The following is a 14,598-nucleotide window of genomic DNA, read 5'->3' on the forward strand; positions in this document are numbered from 1 at the left end:
GTGGAAGGTTAATGTTATGCGATATCCTGCTTTATCTAAAGTTGTAAAAGATGTTTTTGCAATTCAATGCTCAACTGTGGCTTCTGAATCTACGTTTAGCACAAGTGGTAAAAGTTTGGATCAATTTAGGAGTTTTTTAACTCCTGCTACAGCTGCGGTTTTGATTTGTTGTCAAGATTGGTTGAAAACTTCAACTCAAGCTTTCAAGCATGAAGAAGAAGTTGAAGATCTTGAAGCTATTGAAGAAGGTAATATTTACTTAGCAATTATATTTCATAGTTTTATTTTAATTAAATGTTTATGAATACTAACTATATAAAAGTTATTTAATTTGTAGAAATTAGTTCTGATCCTGAAATTGCATCATCTCTTTTATCCATATTTCAATTGGATATCTAAGGTTTTTTTAACCGAATCAAATGCACTTTGGTAAGCATATTTTTTTCTTTTTACTTTTTGCTAGTGTATTGATTAATTTTATTGAAGTGAAAGCTAATTAATTTAACATTTGTTGATTCACTAATATGGTAAATTTTATATGTTTAGGTTGATGTTTGGCTTTTACTGCCTTTGCTTTGGAAAATAAGGAATTTGTTGTGTTAAGAAGATTCAATTACAAATTGGGATGATGATTAGAGAGATTTTGCTAATGAAGTGTTGTCTTTTTTGAATTAAAGGTTGTTTGTTTTTATGGATTTGTTATTTTGTAACTTTGATTTTGTGGGTTTTTTTAGCCTTGTTGTCTACCGTAACTTTTAATACTTTGATTTTGTGGGTTTTTTTAGCCTTGTTGTCTACTGTAACTTTTAATGAATGTTGTTTACTTCCTAAAAAAATATCATTTATTTCAAGTTATGTAAGATAATAAAATTTTATATTTTATTATTTTGTAAATTAAATTTTTAATTTATTTTTTAGGACTTAAACTATTAGATATTTATCCGAATCACCGAAAAATTATATTGGATTGGACCGGAACCGAATCTCCGAATGCCCGAACTGGACTGGACTGAAATTTTGGGGCAATTCAATCCTGGAGATTTATTCTTTCAATCCAATTCTGGAGATTTCATTTTATTAATCTCCGAATTTCAATCCAATACTGGAGATTCATGAATCCCCGACTTGGACCGAACTGTGCCCAGCCCTAGTAGCAGCGGCAACCAGACGCCGCGCGCGGTTACTGCCGCGCGGAAGCAACCGCGCAACAGTAGTCGGGTAGCATCGTATGGCGCGACCCGAACACAGTTTTAAAACGATTTTCAGAAAATAGGAAAATCTATAGATTTTCCGTTTTATCTTTTAGAATAAATAAAACTGATTTATTCATCTAACCATAAAACTAATAGATTTTGTTATAATGATTATCAACCAAAATTATTAGAAACATGTGCACAATTTATTTTAATTAACAATTAATTAAAACTTATTTATCTTTTAGAACTAATTAATCAAAACAGTTTTGTTAATTAACCTAACTATAAATATTTATTCAATCTGATTGAAAAACTTCTAAATTTTCATATATGAAATAACGGATTTAACTATGGCTCTGATACCAATGTTGGAAAAATAGGCTAACATATAGCAGCGGAAATATAAAATTTTAACATATTTCCATAAACCACAAGATCTGTTAATCGTTATTTCATATAAAGAGGGATATAAGAAATACCTTTCTGAAGTTCTATCTACCGTTGCAAACGAAGTGCCCACAACTCTTACTTCGAGTTCCCGAGCACAAAACAAAACAAATATAAGATCAAGTTAGAATCAACCGTTGAATAACAACCAAAATAGATTGCCTCTAATTAATCAACACAAGATCAAGGATAAAGAGAGAAAGGTGAAAATCAATTGAACGGAAGGAAGCGGTGAAATCTCGTCCTCGGCTAAGGGGGGTCGAATTCTCTCTCCTGGATTTCTCTAGTGGATTTCGAAAATCCCTAGTAGGGGTATTTATAATCTCTTGTATCCAAACCCTAGTTAGATAGAATTAGGTTTCTTGAATAAGAATTCAATTCGGAATAGAATTCTTAAATATTATCTATTAATATATCTAAATATAAAAGATAATAATCAATAACCTTATTGGATAATAATAGGAGTAATATAATCTAATTAAAACTCCTAACTTATTTATCCTTTAATTAATTTAATTCATAATAGTAATCTAATTAGGATTAATAAAATCAAACTAACTATTTATGTATTTACATACATAAATCGCCCCCCTCTATTACTGGGCCTTATTGGGCTCAGTTGGGCTTCCGTCAATTAATTAACATCTGTCTCTCTTTTGGGTTCCAAGTCTTATGTGTGACTGATAGGGGTATTTTACCCCTATCTTTTAGCGTAATTTACGGGTTAATTTTATAAGAAATAAATAAATTTAATTACAAAAATAGAGTGTTTTAATAAAATAACGAAATAAAAACAAATTCTGTGCTTTCAGTTAATTTTTCTTGTTTTTGATTAATTTAGGAAATAAAAACGTCAAGGTAACTCGGCCCTCGAGATTTGTATTTCAGGTACGAGCAAGGAGTGAAAGTCCACTCAATACGCGAGGCGCCTCATTCCTTACACGGGGCGTGAAACATGGAGTCAGAAATAATTGCCCTATCCATAGGCACCATGTGGGATCTAGTCAGCATACGCGAGGCACATGCCAACCTACGCGAGGCGTATGACACATGTCAGAAATGATTAGCCTAATCCTGAAAGTCAGACTGCATGGTCTCCCTGAGTCAACTATCCCTACGCGGGGCGTACTACCTTACACGCGGGGAGTGTGAGGGAATTCTTCAACATAAAAGTTCAGAGACTCATTTACGCGGGGCGTGCCTCAAGCTACGCACGGCGTAAAAGGACCAAATCAAGCAATAAAAATTCAGAGTCTCAAACACGTGAGGCGCATGCTATTCTACACGGGGCGTGTTTGAGACAACAAGATCTGGAATTGGTCCACATGCAGGAGATTTCTGACGGAATGGGCACACACGCAGGGCGTACACCATACGCGGGGCGTATTATGGGATTTCTGCACAAAATTATGTTCCTCCATGCTTGCACCTTGTGGAATTACAATCTTACCCCCAGCTTGATGTATAAATAAAAGTTACTAACACTCATTTGGTACACATTAGAGATATAGACCTTACACCTTACACCTTGTAATTCTTGTCATTAGTAGTTTTAGATTTTGTTTTTAGGCTTTATATAGCCAAACACTTCCATCTTGAGAGCTTGTTCGTTGATTCCGGCATTCCATCAAAGTTCCACTCCATTTCCGTGCACCAAGATCGAAAGCTCCACCATCCAAGTCCTAAGAGACGGCTTCGAGTCCGGTTAGCTAGTTCCGAGGGTGGATTCTTCCCTTTTCACTTGCTAATTAGCTTGAACTCATCCTATGTACTAGGCTTGATTGTAATTCATATTTACATTCTCCATATTTATAATCTATGATTCATAATCTTCTTTTTTATGTATGTGTTGATGTTTGTTACTTGTTTTGATATTCATAATTGATTATTGTGTAGGAGAACGCGATTTCCGACGCCATTCAAGCTATCTTTAGGGATTCATATAGGTGTTGCCTTACCGGAAGCCACAAACCGGAAACCGTAGGAATTGACAAGCCACGGAACTTACGGGCCCTAATTTCTGGTCCCAAACATTAAACACGCCTTGATTAGGAACCACGTAGTCTAAGTACTTCACGGGTCGGTTACACTACACGTAGTCGTCTTTGCAAGAGCAAAACCATCAACCGTATAAACATTAGAAGTCGTTATTTGTCATAGTTATAACTTATCGCATCCATATCACTCCATAGAGTTTTGTTATATAAATTCGCCTCACCCGTAGTTAGGAGCAGTTTGTAGTTGGTCCCCATATCAACCTCAAAGTATTCACCGCTTAAATAACGTATAAAACCGAGTCGTTTAATACTTGCAGTTATAAATCCCGTGGATTCGATACCCGGTCTTAACCGGATTATTACTTAATACGACGGGGTACACTTGCCCCTAAGTAGTGACGTCTAGTAAAGATAGAGCACTTAGAAAGATCACATCCATAGTCATAACGCACTTATCGTAATATACATTTTGTCGTAGAAAACACTATACTAGACGGCACGCATCAGTGACCCATTAGGTTCTTATTGCTTCTAGCCGTATGCAACTTATTAAAATTAATTTTCAAAGAATTATATTTTAATCTTTGCATAACGAAATGATGTACAGAGTATGTGATTAGCAAGTCCGTAATCATTCCCCTAGAGCTATAAAAAGACAGGTTGATTCTGTCGTTGACCTTTCAGTATTAGTTACGGTATAATTCAATCCTTTATCAACTACGTCCTTGAACTGAATCTTATGACTATGGGTAATGCCAAGTCACATATAGCGAGACGTTCGTTTTACTTGTTCTTGGCCGAGTCAACTCCAATTAGATAGGTTAAGAGAAATTTGTATTTCAATCTTAAGCTATCACCTTGCAAGGATTTAGATTCAAGACTTCCACAAGCGATCCATGGATATATCTCCCATTTATCGGGAGTGATAAATGCTCAATCCAATATATAACGATCCCGCAATCACTTCCTGTGATACCCAACCTCTGCTGTTCACACCCCAGAGTCATCTCTGTTAAGGATTGTGTTACAACAGGATCAAAGCGTCACATTCCGTAATCCAGAATACCAATTAACATTCCTTTGAGTCTGAGGATTATTTATACCTATTAATACTAATGAGATGAACAGATGATAAGGATGAATCTACCCATCCTGTTATCTCAAGTCGGGTCCCCAATCCTAATGAACTAATTTTCATCGGATCCATGTAACTGTCCAGATATCTATATATATGAAGCTTGTGAGATCAGCTTTCTGTCGGACAAAAGACATTGTTACATATAAGTCTCAGCAGTGATATGTCAATCCTAAACATATTACTTGACTTGGGGTGGTTTTAAGTTTATTAGTTTATTATAAAATTTTGTCTCACTTCATGCTTGTATGAACACTTTATAATCACTTTAAAACAAACTTACGGATTTCCTTTTATTAGACTTTATTTAGTGCTTAAAAGGGATTGCCTTTATATAGTTATAAAACATATATCTCATTAAAACAAATGATATAAAGAACACTTCATTTACATTAAGTTTGTATCCTAGAACAATTGTCTATAGGACACTAAACCCCAACATTTGCGTTCCTGGACTTTTGTATCAAAGAATTCCCAAATACGCTCCGCGTGTAAGGTGGGACGCCTCGCGTAGAAGCAGTTGACTCAGAAGACCGTGTAGTCTGACATTCATGATTGAGCTTATCATTGCATATACGTCCCGTGTGGTCACTTATACGCCTCGCGTACTAGTGGGTGAGTCCCACGTGGTGCCTGCGGACTGAGCAATCAGTCTGACTAGGTGTCCCACGCCCCGCGTGAAGGGTGATACGCCCCGCGTATGTCGGTGGAATTTTGCTCCTTATTCGTACCTGAAATACAATTCTCGAGAGCCAAATTAGCTTGACATTTTATTTTCTAAATTTAATAAAAAATAAAGATAATTAACCTAAAGTCCGGATTTTATTTTTATTTCGTTATTTTATTAAAAACTCATTATTTTTGTAATTAAACTTATTTATTTAGTCCTAAATTAAACCGTAAACCACACTAAAAGATAGGGATGAAACACCCCTATCAGGTACACTTATCCCTAAGTCAGCCTCAGCGGTGATCGATTGCCTTGAGGTGCGTCAACGAACGCTTGGTGTCGTGGTGGTCCGGCAAGCTCGTTGATGAGCTCGTATGCTTCGATCGCCGATTTCCCAACAGATCCCCACCTATTGCGGAATCCACGATTGCACGATTAGTAACTGTTAAACCGTAATAAAAAGTACTTACCAAGTCGTGCTTAGGGATATCGTGGTGTGGGCAACTTCGGAGCAACTTTTGGAATTTAGCCCAAGCTAAGTGAAGGGCCTCGTATTCAAGCTGTCGGAAGGAGGTGATGTCGTTACGCAACTTCACTGTTTTGGAAGGCGGGAAGTAATACGAGAGAAACTCCTTTTCGAGCTCGTCCCATGTCGTGATAGTTCCAGACTCCAATAAGTGCAACCATTCCAACGTTTGGCCTGTTAAAGAGAAAGGAAAAAGTTTTAGACGTACGGCCTTAATCGGGACACCATTTTGCCGAGAAGTATCGGCACACATAAGAAATTTATCAAGATGTTCGTTAGGATTCTCATGAAGTTCTCCTCCGAATTGACCAAGTTGTTGGATCAATTGGATCATGCTAGTCTTGATTTCATATGTTTCGGCCAGAATGGAGAGGGCGACTATTCCGTTGTGATTTTGTGGCCTATGGGGAGCTAGAATCTCCATCATCATTCTTGTGTCAACGCCTCCTTCATTCCGGATGTTGTCCATGTTTGCGTCATTGTTGTTGGCCATTTCCTTTCCGATTCCTACAAAAGTATTACTCTGAGATCGGGTGAGCATAAACTATTGAAAGAAAATAAAGACAGATAAATAAGAAAGAATGTTGTTAGTGTATAAACAAAATATGAACAATTTATACAAAAAGAATGCATAGACTAACAATAAAACGTTTTTAATATTGCGAGAAAATATAAATCCCCGGCAACGGCGCCAAAAACTTGATAGCCCGGTGCCTAGTAGGTTTGGTGTAAATATGTGTGTGATATGGGTGAGAATATATAAGTAAGAGGTTACGTGTGTGTGCTTAAACTCTACTAGACGCTACTACTTAGGGGCAAGTGTACATCGTCGTATCAAGTAATAATCCGGTTAAGACCGGGTATCGAATCCACGGGATTTATAACCACAAGTATTAAACTACTCGGTTCTATTCGTTATCTAAGCGGTGAATACTTTAGGTTGGTTTGGGTGACAACTACAAACTACTCCTAAACTATGGTGAGACAGACTCATGTAATCGAAACTCTACGGATTGCGATAAGTTATAAATATAATAAGCAGAGATTCTGAACAAATACGATTGATGATTTACTATTGCAAAGACGACTATGTGTAGTTCGATCGACCCGTGAAGTACTTAGACTACGTGTTTCCTAGTCAAGGCGTGTCTAATGTGGGGGATCAGAAACTAGGGCCCATAAGTTCCGTGGCTTATCAATTCCTACTGTTTCCGGTGTGTTACTTCCGGTAGGGCAGCACCTATATGGTTCCCTAAAGATGACCCGTACAAAGGGCGCCGGTAATCGCGCTCCCCCTACACAATAATCAATTACAAATATCAAAACAAGTAGTAAACATCAACATGTATATAGGAAGAGTACAAGCTAATTAGTACAACCAAGCCTAGTACATAGGAAGAGTACAAGCTAATTAGTAAGTCAGAAGGGAAGAATCGGCCCTTGGAACTAGCTAACCGGACTCAAGGCTGTCTCTTAGGTCTTGGAGGTGGAACTTCTCGAGCTTAATGGAAAAGGATGGAACAGAATTTCGACGGAGTGACGGAATAAGTGAACAAGCTCTCAAAGTGGTAGAGTTTAGTTACACAAAATCTGAATGAGGAAATGAGTGCTAATCACTCTTATTTATACACATCAAGTTCGGGGGTAAAATCGTAAATACACAAGTTACAAGTAAGAATTCACACTATAATTGCAGGTTTCATAAGGCAAGTACGCCCCGCGTGGAAGGTGGTACGCCCCGTGTCTCTGCCATTTTAGCCCATTTCGTTGATAATTTCTTCCGCGTGGACCAATTTCAGACCTGTTGACTCAACCACGCCCCGTGTAGATTGGAGTACGCCCCACGTGGTTGAGCCCCTAGAACTTTTGTTGTTGGATTATGCCTTGGACGCCCCGCGTGTGTATGAGGACGCCCCGTGTACCCTGTCCTACGCCCCGTGTGGTAGGTGTTGACTGTCGCACCCTGACTTCCGATTTTTCATAGGTCGGGGTGCGTGGCTGGCTCGATCCACCTTTCTCGTGTTTAAGGTTTCGAGTCGCCACCAATCATCACTTGGAAATACGTGTGTGCGGGCGTGATTGGTCACCCTATCTGTTTGAATTGACTCTGTGTGGTTTGGTTTTGGTAAGGACAATCTTCGAAGAGATTCAAAGTTCGTTTTTTCAGTTACGTGTAGGGAAGAGATGTGATCTCACCCTACCCCGCCCGACGTATCGGTACTATTATGATATTACGTGTTTGCTATTCGTATTGCTTTGAATTGTCGATATAAACCGGGTACTCGATGGTTTATTGGGTTTAGTATTGAATTCTAATGACGTTTTCACATCGATTAGAATTAACCTGGTTTATGAATTCGAATGACGTTTTCACATCAATTCGAATTAATTTAATTTATAAATTAAAATGACGTTTTCACATCGATTCGAATTAATTTGGTTATGAATTCGAACGATGTTTTCACGTCGATCCGAATTAATTTAGTTTACAAATTCGAATGACGTTTTCACATTGATTCGAATTAATTTAGTTTTAAATTCGAATGACGTTTTCACATCGATTCGAATTAATTTAGTTTATTTTATTGATTCGAGATAACATTTCGAATTGATTTAATTTTGTTTTAAATTATGCATATGACATACACGTAATCGTATTTTATTGAATTAAAATTCAATTTTATTTTACGTATATCACATATACGATAAATAAGATTTGAATTTTAATAAGGAATGTTTTGAATGTTTTTTATAAATTCAAATGACGTTTTCACATCGATTTGAACCTAGTTGGAATAAACCGATTTATTTTGGTTTTGAAATCGTGCCCATCACATGGACGGGCACGAACATAAAAACAAACTAAATTTTAATATAAAATGGTAATTTTTCTACACATACACATAAATACAAAGATAGACATGATTATAAAAATAGTCTAAGTAATAATTAGCTAACTAATTATTTGAAATTGAATTAATTGGTATTATAACAATCACTTATTCTGAGTTAATTTGAATTATAAGAGAATTAAACTAATAAAATAATGAACATATATACATACATATCAAAATGATTTAACTAAGCTAGACAACCTTTAAAAATTTAAACATTTAACATGTGAAAACGTGTGGTGCAAAATGGTTCAATCAGAACCATTAATCAACTTAATCAATATTTGATCCATCTTTGAATTTAAAGTGCCTCCTTTTCAGGTTTAGGGTATTGATCCTAACCATTTACATCTCTATCCATCCACTGCCTCCATCTCTGTCCTCGACCTTCTTTCTCAAAAATCGCAGCCCTCTCTTCCTCGCTCCCTTTCTTCCATTTTTCGATTGCTTCATCTCCTCACTCTTCACTCCCATTTTGCTCCTGTTTACTCACGTCGTCTCGCAATCGGAACCCATGGAAGCTCGACCGAATATCGCCATCGCACCGCCCTGCTCCGTTGGTTCCTGTCTTTCCGATCTACCCTTCCTCGCGACGCTGTCGCTGTTTATACGGTGAGGATCCCGTTTCTTTCCTTTTATCCTTTCATTTTTCCATTTCACTTGCACGTCTCTGATTTCGTGGTGTTTGAGGAATCTCTCTTTCGAACTCTACCCGTTACGAAAATTTTGATCTGTCAAAGATCCCCTTACATTGTGGGTCCCTCTCTCCTCTATTACAGTGATAACCTCTCCTATTTACAGTACAAATTTGGTGTGAATTATTGAGTTTCATCATTTTTTCGAATTTTACCCCACTTTGAGGCTTATAATGAAATTTTTATCCAATTAAGAGCCCAGTTAAACGTAGAGCTAGTTTAACTGGGCTCGAAACCGAAAGGTTGGCTTTCGCTTTCATTTTGTAAAGAAACCGGAAGCCAACCTTCCGGTTTCCCGATTTTTATTTTTTTTAAATATAAAAAATTAGAAAATGGAAGACTAGCTCCCGGTTCCTATTATATATATATATTTTTAAAAGCTTCCTGTCCATTTCCGCTCTTCCAAAATTCTTAATGTTAAATTTCAAAAAAGTTCCTTTTTCTTTTTTAAACTTTTAATTTAACTTCAATTTTTAGTTATTTATTTTTAAATTTAGGGCCTGTTTGGTTCAGCTGTTAGCTAACAACGGTTGCGTTTGCTGTTTGCAGTTGCAGTAAGCTGTTAGCGGTTGCTGTTAGCTGTTTGTTATTAGCTGTTTAATTACTAGTGTTTGGTAAAATTATATTGAACGGTTGCTGTTTGGATTTAAAATGTCTGAAATAGATATGTTTTAAATTAATCAATGATGAAATTATAAAAGAAAAAATATGAAAAAATGCACATAACATTTACAACTAGGAATAATTTTACTCTTAACGTCTAGAATTGTGCAATTTAACCCATAACACTGGCAGCTAATTAGCACTTTTACCCATAACATTTGCAAATTGGGTTGATTTCAGATATTATTAAAAAACATAGATATTTTATTTCTTATTCTACACTAATTGCACATACTAGTAGTTCTCAAAAAGAGATTTCATTTTTTTGCGATTTAATAATAAAATTGAAAACTAATATTTATAAATTCGGTAAATATTTGAATTTTTTTTGTTCAACTCGTATAAAAGACAATATATATTTTTTTTATTTTCTTAAAAAAAAAATTCACGTCTAATTATATGTTTGTGATATGTTACTTATAATGATAAAATGATGCACATGATAATATTCATGACCAAGAAGACAGTTTGATAAATTATTTATCATATTGACCCAACTTGTCAATGTTAAGGGTAAAATTTCTTTTGACTGCCAACATTAGGGGTATAATTGCATCAGACAACAACAACAACAAAGCCTTAGTCCCGAAATAATTCGGGGTCGGCTAACATGAACCATCATATAAAACTGTGAAATCAAGTCGTGTCAGCGACACTAATTCGCGTCCTCCACTCCGTCCTATCCACTACCATATTTTCCTCAATTCCCAGTAAACTCATATAATTGCACCAGACGTTAAAGTAAAATTGCTCCTAGCTATAAATGTTAGGAGTATTTTTGTACCTTATCCTATTATAAAATAAAAAATGTGTTACACAAATTAATAAAATAATCTACATAAAAAGTAAAAAATTTATTGAACGCAACAAAACCTTATTTTTCCGGTAATTATATTGTAGAAATATAAATAATGTAAAAATAAATATATTTTTGTGGAATTAAGAAGGATAATTTTGTCAATAACAAATAACTACAAACAGCTGTTTATGAAAAGCTCCAAATAGGAGCTTTTCGTGAAACGCTCCAAAACGCTGCAGATTCCAGAAAAAATGCTAAACGCTGCGGTTATCTAAGCGTAACCAAACGCTATATTTCCTGCGGTTTGGAGTGAAACGTTAAACGCTCCTCCGAAAAGCTAAAACAAACACCCTTTTATTAATTAAACATTTTATTGCCAAATTAGTTAGTAGTAAATATCTAATTCGGTTAAAAATATTTATTCTTTTAAATGTGAGTTTGAAATTAGATTTTTGACAGTTTAAATTACGGTTTTTACAGTTTCTTTATAATTTCAAATGTCATCGAAAAATTATTGTTCAAAGTGACAGTTAAACCATTTCAAATTGTAATTTAAACTGTTCGAAGTGACAGGTAAATTTGGCCAACATTTAATTGTCACTTCGAACCGTAACTTTTCGGTAATATTTGAAATTATAAACTTAACCGTAACATTACAGTTCAAAGTGGCAGTTTAAATTACAGTTTCTTTATAATTACAGTCTGAAATATGATTTTTGCACTTTGAAATTTAGCTGTCACTTCGAACATTTAACTGTCACTTCGAACAGTTTAAATTATAGTTTGAAATGGTTTAACTGTTATTTAACTGTCACTTCGAACCGTAACTTTTTGGTGACATTTGAAATTATAAAGAAACTGTAAAAATCGTAATTGAAACTGTCAAAAATATAATTTCAAACTCACATTTAAAAGAATAAACATTTTTAACCGAATTAGATATTTACTACTAAATAATTTGGTAAGAAAATATTTAATTAATGAATTTAAAAATAAATAGTTAAAGATTGAAGTTAAATTAAAAGTTTAAAAAAGAGAAAGGGACTTTTTTGAAATTTTCTATTAATTTTTTTTAGAAAGTGGAAGTGGAATGTTAAGGTTTTAAAATATATATATTAACAGAGAAACCGGAACATAACCTTCCGGTTTCTGTTTTTATTATTAAAAAAAAATATATAATTAGAAACCGGAAGATAAACTTCCGGTTTCTTTACAATTTGAAACCGGAAGTTTGTCTTCCGGTTTCGAACCCGGTTAAACAAGCCCCACAGTGGGTAAAATATTTAACCGGACTCTAAAGGTGGATAAATTCTCATTTAGAGCCTTATTTTAGGGTAAAATTCCATTTTTTCCTATTTACTAGCGTATCTTTGAGGGTTGATTTGTCATTTTGCTTCATATTTTCACGGGAGAGCTGGAGAGGGAAAGTCCTCGATACCCCTGCTCCGAATGAGATCATCTTTATTGAATTATTATTTTTTTAGTAAAAATGTCATCTAGTCCTTGTAATTGTGATTTTTTTTTTGTAGACGTATGCTGCTGGACTGAATTTTGATTTGAATTTGACGTGGACCTAGATTGAATTATTTATGACCCGAATTTTGATGTGGACTCGGACTGAATTTGAATTATTTCTTACTTGAGCAGACTCTATTGGACTTGGACGGATAAAATCCCGAGCTTTGGAATTTATTAGACTTGAACTAATAGTTATTTGTGCTTTGGGAATATATCGGATTTGAACTGATAATTACCCGTGCTTTGGAATCGAACTTGAATTGACAATTATCCGTGCTTTGAATATTTTTCTGAACTTCCGATTTGTTGGACTCGTACCGCAATGAGATAACCCAGTCACTTGAATATGATTTGATCATTTTCTAGAATATTCTTGAATCAATTGTGCGTTCTGGTCTTGGTCTTGCTTTTCGGGATATAAAAATTGTCTTCAATTTTAAAGTGAGTATTTTCGGGTATTTTTGGCGTTGACGAGCGGACTTTCGGATCTGCTAAAATTATTGAAAAATGGACATAATTAGAAAGAAATTATAATAATATTGTAATATTTATTTATTAATAAAAAAATTCCATTTTTAAGTTTTCAATTGTCGTTAATTTATTGACTTTTTTATTTTTGAATTCATTTGTCATAATTCGTTATTTAGAAATCAACTTTATTCTAAACGTTTAATTATAATATAAATCGTAACCAAAGTCAGTATTAGCTTTAACTTTAATATACGGTGTTATATCATAATTCGCAATTCAGACTAGACATTTTTAAATATAGTTTACGACATAAATAAACATTGAAATGTTAATATGATTGATTGACATCTGAACCTTAGTTAATAAATTATAACTCGAATTCAAGCAAATTCATTTTTATTCACAATACGAGGAACATATTTCGAATAAAATTTATAATAGGTTAAAATTATACCTTAATTCTATTAAGTCGCATTTTGAATTTAATTCGATATACCGATTTATACCGAAATATGACAAATTAGCCATAATAATATAATTTTTCTCTAATAAATTATTTTCATGAAATTTATTTCAATTAAGATGATGTTTTGTGAAATTTCAATTATAGATCATGCTTTGAATCTCAATCTTAGGATTCTAATAAACCTAGATTTAATGGTGAATGAGCAAATTCCACATGTTCATTAAGGTGCATGTGATCAAGACTGTGGATTCAATATCTATAATTACTATATATAATAATAGAAACATAGAGAAATTAATAAAAAGAATTTTAAAGGCATTTATGATGAGTTGTCAAAACAGTAACAATTGAAAATTTAAAATATTATATCTAATCTAATTTATATTAATAGATAATAAAATAACTTATTAATTATCCACATGAAAAAAAGTATATAATGATAAAAAAAATATGCAAAAATTTATTCAAATTTCATTCCTTTTTAACTTTAATAAATAGCATTAAAACCAATGTTACTGAAAAAAAATTATATTTATATTTAATAGATATAATAAAATAACTTACGAAATATCTATATAAAAAAATTATATAACAACAAAAAAATTATTCCATTTATTTAAGGGTAAACTTTAAATAAAATCCATATGCTTTCACTAATTTTCAGATAAAGGACTGTGGTTTACTTTTTGTCAAAACAATGATTGAAATTTCAAACTTGGATTAATGCTATTAAAACCATCTTTAACGACCTGAAAATGAAAATTTTCAAGAATTAAAATTGTTCAATGTCATGTTTTTTATGGAACTATATTTTCGATTTTCGAAAATCATCTTTTTTGGAACTTTGTCTCTCATTACCAAACATCATCTAAACAATCTCAAAATAAAAAAGTTGAAGAATTAAAGTTGCTTAGAGTATTAGTAGTTCTTAAAATATGTCATTTTTGAAGTCGTCAAAGGTGATTTTAATAATATCAATCGAAAAAGTCCTTATTTTATTAAAGTTAAAAACCTCAATCATCGTTTTGACAAAAAGTAAACCACAGTCCTTTATCTGAAACTTAGTGAAACCACAATTGTTTTATTTTAATTTTCCCCTCTATTTAATAACTTTAATAAAT

General features: G+C 33.8%; 1 long non-coding RNA gene across 1 annotated transcript; it reads left to right on the forward strand.

Moving 5' to 3' along the window:
* The first annotated feature begins 8,973 nt into the window (after positions 1-8,973).
* Positions 8,974-12,908, forward strand: LOC136227647 (uncharacterized). The gene is made up of 2 exons (XR_010688170.1): positions 8,974-9,477; positions 12,552-12,908. It is a non-coding gene; the product is annotated as an uncharacterized lncRNA (long non-coding RNA).
* The last annotated feature ends 1,690 nt before the right edge of the window (positions 12,909-14,598 follow it).

This window comes from Euphorbia lathyris, chromosome 4, assembly GCF_963576675.1.
Source record: "Euphorbia lathyris chromosome 4, ddEupLath1.1, whole genome shotgun sequence".
Lineage (NCBI taxonomy): Eukaryota > Viridiplantae > Streptophyta > Magnoliopsida > Malpighiales > Euphorbiaceae > Euphorbia > Euphorbia lathyris.